We start from the raw sequence: 7719 nt of genomic DNA on the forward strand, positions 1-7719 counted from the left end.
TTCCACATCTTGTTTTTGTTTAACCTAAACTAGTTGGTTAAGTGTTTATGAGCTATTTATAAAAGTTGTACACAATTTGTACTCAAATGTTTTTGTTTAATGTGATGAATTTATAATCTTATTATAAAGTTTGTTTATGTATAGATTATTTATTGTATCTAAATGTACAAAAATGCATTTATGCATTTACAGTATAAATCCAATATGGTGAACTTGTACTAGTGTTCGTGTTATCAATTTCATATTAAATGATGGTTAACTACTGGATGTTGATTTGGTTGAAGGATGCAAAATCATGGTGTCATCTACGGTTTAATATGTATAAAATACAACTAGTAGGTGTGCCCGCGCGTTGCGGCGGGGACACAATGAGAATGTGTTCGGTATGATGTCGTATTGCAGTGCGGGGGTGATGCAAAAAGAAGTCAGTTAGTAAGGTGGTTTATTTATTTGCAAAATTAACTGTTACTTACATAACCATTTCATATAATAATGATGCTATTAAAATATATAGAACATCGTTGAACTATAAGATAGAAAGGACCAAACCGAATCCAAGCCCGGACATCAGAACTTTTTTTTTTCTTCGTTCAGTTTAAGTTTGGTCTGGTTGTGAGGCAATAGGTACCAGTAAATGGGTTTGCAACATTTTAATGAGTGATCACATATACATTGCAAAACTTAGTAACATAAGAGAATAACAAAAACACGGGTTTGACTTTTTGACTTTTTTTCATGACTTTTAGATATGTATGACACACCTAGCTGCCTCTGTAGCTAGAGAATGAAAAAGATGAAAGCAACAAAGGAAAATGAAAATGTTCCAATTTTTGGGAATCTTTAACCACAAAACACAATTGAGACAAACAAGAAGAAACCGTTCGAGTTATATTTTCCGGTACATACAAGGGCTCAAATCATTGACCATTTCGGGTTATATTTCCATCAGTTGACCGCTTCTTCCATCATTTCCTATAAGTACGAAGCTTGTGTAATCCACTTGTCTTTATCCGAGTCACCAAACACCTGCCAGGCTCTTTGTTGTTGTACATTTGTAACAGAACTTCAACTCCAGCAACAGGACACCCGCAAGCTATATCTAGTATATGGGTTGTGATGTGCGGGCGGGACCGTGTAGTTGTATGCCCTCCTAAAACGTTCACCCGACCTTCTACATTAAAAAGATCAATGTTAGTGTAAAAGGAAAATAGTTATTTAGTATAGAATGTAAACAGATGTCAATGACATAACACGATAATTTTTATACACTTTGTTTTGAACAAAACATTGATTGTAGGGAACCATTTTGTTTTGTAACCCTCTTGAAGTTAGACATTTTTACTAACCCATTGTGGGTTCGTGATAGGTTAACAAAAGTAATAGTCCGAGCCTGGTTAAAAAATTAACTATGTTTTTACTCTGCCAAAAAAGAAACAAAATCAATAATTTAAAAATTATAAATTATAATAAAAAGATTGTATAATCAATTTTAAATAATTTTTCTAGATGGTGTGGAGGGATTAAAAAGCCAAAACACATCTAACCCTTTTGTTTCATTTTGTTTTGTTTGAATGCGCTCTTTCAAATGTAAATAATAAAACTGAGATTTGAAACCTCATCTCATCTATAATGAAAAAGTAAAGTCAAATAGAACTAATATCAACCTGCTGTGAATGCTATGAAGAAGTTAATAGCAGGCGATAAGCACTGCACCGTTATTAAGAGCATCTAGAAAAGGTTGAGTGATACGAGCAAGAACGGCCCGGTCATAACCTTAGACCCGACTTGTTTGGGCCGGGTCCTTTCAAAAACAATCCTTGTTAAGGCATCAAGTCCGAATTTAAACTCGGGCCTCATATCGTCCACCTACATATCACAAACAACTGAACAAGTATCACTACTTTGCAAAATAAAAATAATATGAAAATATGTACATCCTTCGACTGTTTTTGAGTGCCGAGTTCCTTTGCATAGGCTAAGAAAGTAGCTGCCCGTATGATAATGGCTCCTATTAAATTAAACACTAATATATTTACAATCCTTGTATAATATTATTCTCTAGATTTGCAAGGGTGCGCATATTTACCTAACTTGTGTGTAAAATATTTTTGCCATCAACTCAAGTCCTTCCTAAAATATACACAAAGAAATAAAATGTTTATGAAGGCGTCGGTTCACCTTAAGCTTTAACTTTCAACTCTGATAGATCAAATAGACATAGTCATAACAAAAGTTAAAGGAACAGGTATAACAAGCCAAAATATTTAAAATCATATTTAACACAAGTTATCTATAAATATATTTCACAATTTGCCAAAAAGTTTTTCAACTCAACCCAAGCCAACCTACTTTATGTAACAAACCGAGACTTAAATGAACTGTTCGATAAAAAGTTCGTTTATGTTTTTTTATCAACAAGCAAACGAACACGAACAACTTTTTTTTTCATTTAGTTGAACAAATGATTAAAAAACTTGTCTTGTTCCCTAAATTATGATCCTGAGCATATCTTTATGTTTGTTCATTGATTCATGTCTACATTTGATCATTATGTTTTTTAGTCTAACGTTTGTTTTAGTTCACTCCTTTATATATTCAGTTAGTTTTTTTCGACCCACAACAATTCAATCTGGTTTTTATTATTTTTATAGTCCCAGTAAATTGTTGTTTACGTTTAATTCGGTCGTTATGTTTGTTCGTCTATGTGTGTGTATATATATCTATACTTACTAATTGAACAGGCAGATGCAGCTCAAGTTGTTATTAAACAAGTTATATATTTTTTAAAAGAAAAAAATTACTTTGAGCACCTGATACACTGCCTCAACAACCATGGTCATCTAATAGGTTTGCCCACTTTTATTATAATCATCTCTTTGTGTTATAGCTTTTTTTATTCTAATAATCTCTTTGTGCAGAGTTATGCAATTTAAGTAATATTGTAATTATACGCCATTCAAATCAGATATGCAACATTTTGTAGTTGGTATAATGTATTTGATCAAATTCACAACTTGGGACACACGAAATTCTAACTCACAGTGTTCCTGTTGGTATATAAAAGTTACAGGGGCATTCAGGCTGGTTGACTTTCATTTGCAATCTTACGAAATATTTTGTTGTATGCGAAACCATGCTTATATTCCAGGCTGCTTGTTCATGTCTATGTATACAATCTATATATATATATATGTATATATCTATATTAAGTAAAACAAAGTATGAAGGCAAATGAAAACCTAAGAAAATTAAAGTTAATTATCCACCAATTAAACACAATTTAAAAGTGGATTACTTAACATGTTTCAAAGAAAAATGAAATCAAGAGAGTAATACTAATGAATAAGAATAATATAAGGTTGAATACCAGATTATCAATACTGCAACAATACACGCATATTCTATTAACCTCATTTATGAACTGGTAACAAATATAAAATCAAACAAAATTTGACACACCTGTTTTATCAAGGGTATTTTAGTCATTTGACACAACAGTAACGAACACACATTTTTATCAAGGGTATGTTTGTCGCTTCACAAACATAGTAACACGCACGCTTTATCTGTGGCATTTTAGACATTTGACGCAATAGTAACACATGCACGTTTTAATCAAGGGCATTTAGTCGGTTCACAAATAGTTGTACATAGTAACACACACGGACAAGAAATTTACCCGTCAACAAGAGCTACAAGTTTTGGATATAACTGTTTGTCCCGAATATCATTTACTTCCAAAACGGTTGAATCCAAAGATTGCATGTCAACAATGTAACGTGTGTGCAAATGACTCATTGCCGCCTTTGTTTTTTCTAAAGATTCGGTAGCCACGCCTTGTTTTTTCAATTTGTTAAGTAATGATACTTTCCTTTGATACTCTAACTTCATAAGCTCCCCAGCCTACATAATAGTCAAGAAATTTAAATGTGATACGACCTTAGTAACTGTTACAAAAATAGTAGAACGCACCTTTACTTCCTCTAGAGTTTTGTCTCATATGCAAGAAGCTTATCAAGAACGGTAGCATGCGTTTCATACTTATTTTCATCATATTCATCATTTCCGTTTTCACCATTCAATATGCCATTAAACGATTTATTCCATGTAATCACGCGCATCACTCTTGCAGCGTGATCAATGTGACATACCGAATCAGACAAGTTAATAACAAGATTCAACTAACTAATTGACATCAAACATATATAGATAAGAGCAGTTTGATAATTATCACCTCGATTATCAGCAAAATTGGAATGATAATGCAACCGTGTGGCCTCGAGCATCTTTGACACCTCTTGTGCACTATCGGAAGCCTTCAAGAAATGATCATCAATCTATCCCAAAATCTTCAACAGATTCACACTACTCGATCAAACCACCATACCACCGCCACCATTCACCGCTCCTCCACTGCCTCTTCGGTTAATATCAGCCGGGGCCGTGTTAGAATGCACAAATTTCTTATCCTTCACTGGCACAGTCATCGGTGTCACCTCTTCCTCGGTTGTAAACCCCTCCATTACAACTTTCTCTGGCGTCTTTGGCTCCACCTCCTGGCGGTGTAGATGATGAGCCTGGTTGGAGGTGGTGTTTGTCTTCCTCCTCCTCCTCTTCTTCCACCTCATCCTTTTCATCAATGACATCATCTTCTTCTTCTTCTTCACTTAAATCATCAAGTTTTGATGTAAAAAACCCAAGTCAACACATAAAAATTTATCTCTATTCAATCAACCTTAATGACATCATGTTTAAGCTTAAAAAAATTAAAACTATTATAACAACTCTTATAAACTTCAAAGCAATCTCTTGTCGTTTGAAATGAGTTAAGCTTGGTACAACTAAAAAACGAACAAGTCCCAAACAAAATTTGTAAATTTCACCAATTAAGCATTTCATCAAACACTTGGTGTGCATGTGAATTCTACTAACTTGGTATTAGTTATCCCTTAACCTAAGTCACCATTTAAGAAAATACATAATAACTCTGCATGGACAAATAAATTTATCACACGTAGCTGTACATTTATTTTAACTAATTAGTTTAAAATAAAAACTTTTCAATTCTCAACCTGGGTTATTAGAACTCAAATTCCTGAATTTTTACATCCGAAACTTGTATCAGAGATGACAACCAAATCATAATCTTTGCCGATCAGAGATGATAACTACATCCAACATATCAGAGATGATAACTACATCCAACATGAATCTAACCTAGATCAAACTTGATATGATGAGAACATCTAAACATACCTATTTGTACGTTTATTTCCACACTATAATAACAATTGTCAATCAATTAGAGATAGAAAAGACGGCTCCCTCAGCGTTATACACTTTAGTATTTATATGAACAGAGATAATAAACTAAAAAACATAATTATATGAACAGAGATAATTAACAGTTACCCGAGGTAGCAAATCCCTTTAATTATACACCAAAATCAGGCCTTTCAATTGAGTAATAGGAGAAGCGTCAACACCAGTGGTGGCCATCGAAGGAGGTGGAACGTGAGATGTCGAGTGGTTATATAACCTGTAGACTTAGTTTCATGTAGGATACCACCGAAATGAAGGAGTAACTGAAGATTAAAGATTAAATTGAATTGAATGATTGAAGGGAACGGTCGTCGGAAAATTGAAGGATTGAACGATTAAAGAGTGCCGGCCGGTGATGGGCGTTTCATAGGAATGTGAGAAGTTGGCTATCCGTATTATAGAGATACTATAGCAATAGATAACAAAATGGGATATTATATTAAAATAATAACTTCCAATTCAGCACCATCATTCTTGATCATCTCTTTTCTACTAGCATTCAATCGTTGTTATTCAGTATAGTTCTTCGATTGAAGTCCGATTCTCAAACGCCAGGTATGTTTATTTGTTCATTCGGTTCGTCTCTGATTTATTTGTTAAGTGTTTCATTCTGATTAGGGTTTAGTTTCAACCGCCTTACAGATCCTTTTCATTGTTGTTGCAAGTTGCGATTAAGGAAAACATCAATTGAAATCAGGGGAATTAAGCCAATAAGCATTTTAACTGATGTTATAATAAGCGCTTGATAGTTTCATATATATATATATTGGCTGTATTGGGCATAATATTTTGGTTGACCAACACAAATGGCAGATATCTAAGTCAATTCAAGGTCGATTTTAATTGAAGATCCTAAGTTAAATTGCCACTCAAGTGATCATCTCTCGTGCTGGTGACTTTGTTGACCGTGGATCGTATTTTGTGGAGGGTATATACTAGCATTGCTTTCATTCAAGTGTATGTCTCCATCAGGTAATATGGCTACATTGTTTTCTGCCTTTAGTCTTTAGCTGTTTACAATATTTCCATCTTAATTACCCGGTTTAATTTCTTGATATGTTCCAGCTATACATATTTCATGTGGTAATCATGAGAGTAAAATCATGAACAAGATTTATGAGTTTGAGGGTGATGGGCGGTCTAAATTGAGTGATAAATATGTGGAGCTATTTGTAGAAGTTTTATGTTATCTACCCGAAGCTCTATTGTTCATAGTGAACCGTTTAGCACTAATGGAGTAAAGCTCTCTGACACAGAGCAATTGATCGGTTTTGTGAGCCCTCATAGGAAGGTATTTTGTCTACTTTATTTTTTTTTGTTTGTCAATAAAATTTAATTTTTTTAATTACTTTATGTTTAGGGCTGATGTGTGAGATATTATGGAGTGATCCTCAACCTAATTCTGGTAAAATACCGAGCAAGCGTGGTGTAGGTCTTTCTTTTGGTGGAGATGTAACAAAAAGGTTTGTGAAGGATAGTAATCTAGGTAATGTTTACGTTTTATGAGATGAATAAAGTAGTTTGATTATACGGGTTGATATTAGTGACACATTGACGCATTTCCACTATTTTTTGTTATTTGTGTTAAAGATTTAGTTGTGCGCTCTCATGAGGTAAAAAATGAAGGGTATGAAATTGAACATGATGGTAAACTCATTATGGTTTTAAAGCTCCAAACTACTATGACCAGGTAATTTAGTATTTTTTTTTTCAATAACATTAATTCTTTTTCAGCATTTTCTATATTGATATATTTTTGAACTCTTTAATAAATATATATATTTTTATAACGTTCATTCGCAATCTGATGTGAAGTCAATGGCGTACGCCAGCAATCTCCAACGCATGTTCAATTCATGTTTATTTGCTGATATGGCATTTTGGGTGGGAATGGGTTTGGTTTCCCTAATCGTTAACTGCACATATGGCTTGCAACTCTCAAGACAGGTGTGGTGTTACAAAGCTGGTGATCTTCTGGTCAATCATGTTCAGGTCAACGCCTACTTGTAAAAACACTCTACAAATGCGGTTTAGTGAAATTTATAATTGAATTAAACATTAACATGGCACATATTGAAAAAAACGTTATATGGTGCTTTTATGTTAAGGCGACTCAACTTCAAAAGACGACTTGAAAGAGTAAATTTAGGGGTGTGTTTGGTGCGGTTTAGTGCAGTTTTCGGTTAAAACCGAATTTCGGTCTTTCGATTTTTTAAAACCATTCAGTTTCGTTTTTTTTGTTTTTAGTTTTCGGGTTCAATACGGTTTTGGGTTTCGGTTTTGCTAATCGGGCATAAAAGTTTGACTCAATATATTTATATTTGGCCTAATTTCTTGTATTTTATTCTTAACAATCTACTCATTTAAAACCTGTTATTGCTATTATTAGTTAAATAG

At 33.6% G+C, this 7719-nt stretch overlaps 1 long non-coding RNA gene across 1 annotated transcript; it reads right to left on the bottom strand.

Moving 5' to 3' along the window:
• Positions 1-1018: 1018 nt before the first annotated feature.
• On the bottom strand, positions 1019-2194 carry LOC143545790 (uncharacterized). Its single transcript, XR_013137493.1, has 3 exons — positions 2037-2194; positions 1665-2005; positions 1019-1171 (listed from the first exon to the last, which is right to left on the bottom strand). It is a non-coding gene; the product is annotated as an uncharacterized LOC143545790 (long non-coding RNA).
• Positions 2195-7719: the final 5525 nt, after the last annotated feature.

The sequence above is a fragment of the Bidens hawaiensis genome, unplaced genomic scaffold (assembly GCF_021521415.1).
Source record: "Bidens hawaiensis isolate Kalapana, Puna unplaced genomic scaffold, B.hawaiensis_p1.1 tig00014037_1, whole genome shotgun sequence".
In the NCBI taxonomy this organism is placed as follows: Eukaryota; Viridiplantae; Streptophyta; class Magnoliopsida; order Asterales; family Asteraceae; genus Bidens; species Bidens hawaiensis.